The sequence below is a fragment of the Sander vitreus genome, chromosome 5, assembly GCF_031162955.1.
Source record: "Sander vitreus isolate 19-12246 chromosome 5, sanVit1, whole genome shotgun sequence".
Lineage (NCBI taxonomy): Eukaryota > Metazoa > Chordata > Actinopteri > Perciformes > Percidae > Sander > Sander vitreus.
In genome coordinates, this window is record NC_135859.1 from 37,544,139 (window position 1) to 37,545,979 (window position 1,841).

General features: G+C 37.5%; 1 protein-coding gene across 1 annotated transcript in view; it reads left to right on the forward strand.

Annotated features, from left to right (window-relative positions):
• Positions 1 to 1,760: 1,760 nt before the first annotated feature.
• LOC144518790 (WD repeat-containing protein 5-like) overlaps positions 1,761 to 1,841 on the forward strand; it is a 13,725-nt gene continuing 13,644 nt past the window's right edge. The window contains exon 1 of the mRNA XM_078251704.1: positions 1,761 to 1,841. This exon is cut by the window's right edge and continues 302 nt beyond it. The gene's annotated coding sequence lies outside the window, so the exon portion shown is untranslated.

Sequence of the window (1,841 nt, forward strand, 5' to 3'; positions counted from 1 at the left end):
AATGTAGCTTGATATGTGTTTGTGGCTACCAATTAGGAACAATAGTGTAGCAAAATATCAAGTCTTATGATATTCTATAATTGGATACAACTGCCTACAATACAAGAGGATAATAATAATAATATAATACTGTATTTGTATAGGCAGGATCATTGCCTCACATCTAGCGCTGCCGGATGTCCCTTGCCTTCTGCTCTCTGTGTGTGCTGTTCTCAACAAGGCAGCTCTGCTCGGTCCTTTCAGGGAAGGATTGTAAAGATTTATTAAGAATATGTTAGATCATTTCCTCTCTAACTGGGAGGTTTTAATAAGAATATGTTAGATCATTTCCTCTCTAACTGGGAGGTTTTATAAAGAATATGTTAGATCATTTCCTCTCTAACTGGGAGGTTTTAATAAGAATATGTTAGATCATTTCCTCTCTAACTGGGAGGTTTTAATAAGAATATGTTAGATCATTTCCTCTCTAACTGGGAGGTTTTATAAAGAATATGTTAGATCATTTCCTCTCTAACTGGGAGGTTTTAATAAGAATATGTTAGATCATTTCCTCTCTAACTGGGAGGTTTTAATAAGAATATGTTAGATCATTTCCTCTCTAACTGGGAGGTTTTATAAAGAATATGTTAGATCATTTCCTCTCTAACTGGGAGGTTTTGGGACTGATTGGTGGATTGCTGAGGACGATGTCCACACGGAGACACACTGGTAAGAGCCAATGAGGTTTAACCATGTATCAGCTCATTTAAAACAAGTTCCTTCCCGAGACTATTTTGCAGAGCAACCATTGTTGTGTCGGGAGCGATTGTGATTGGTTTAAAGAAATGCAAACAACCCAGAGCCTTCTTTCCTCTTGTCCCAGAATGTTTTAGAGCTGGAAATGCGAGACTAATGATGTCCTATCCTGTGCTGCATTTGTCTAAATATGGAGCTACTGTTACTCAAAATCTTTAACCCCGTCACATTTTGACAAACAGTATTTAATGCTTGACACTTCTTAATAGATGACTTAACTGTTATTTAATATGTTTTTATTAATATTTTTGCTACATTGGCTTTATATCTCAGACCTGCTCCATCCGTCTCGTCCTATCAGGTCTCTCAGGTCTTCTAACCAGGGACTACTGGGGGTCCCACGCACTCCTTTAAAAACTAAAGCTGACCGTTCCTTTGAAGCAGTGGCTCCAAGCCTGTGGACCGCCCTTCCTACTGTTCCTCCTTTGACTCTAAGTTTAGGTTTTAATCATTGAAATGATTTTCATTGGTCGTTCAATTATTATTTTCTTTTTTCCCTTGCTTATTTTCTGTTGGATTGCACTGTATTTTTACAAATGTTTATCATGTGAAGCATAAAAGGTAAAAGGTGCTATATCAAATAAACTTATTATTATTATTTACAGGATAATCAGGAAAAATCTGAAAGCCTCGTTAAATCCTAGGGTCAATGTTAAGTAAACTAAATGTTTGACTTAGAAGTGATCTGAAACAAGGGAAATCTTATTGAGATTCTACAAGAATGAACTTCAATATTTGTATTGTTACACAATAGCGTCCAACTATTTTTTAATTCACCATTTATTCTTTATAATATGAGATAATACCCATCACGTATCCAGAGACCATGTGGCCTCTTTAAAACGCCGTTTGTTTAACCAATATACCGACAAACTTCAGTATTTGATGTCGTTAACTCGCTCCAGAAGGTGGCAGTAGTGCAACACAATGCAAGCTGCAGTTACACCCAAAGAAGAGGGAAACTCAGTCACGCATGCGCAGTAGCAGCTACGTGCCTCCAGCCAGCACATTCTTGCTCTGTAGCTAGCCGAAGCTAAAAGGCTAGC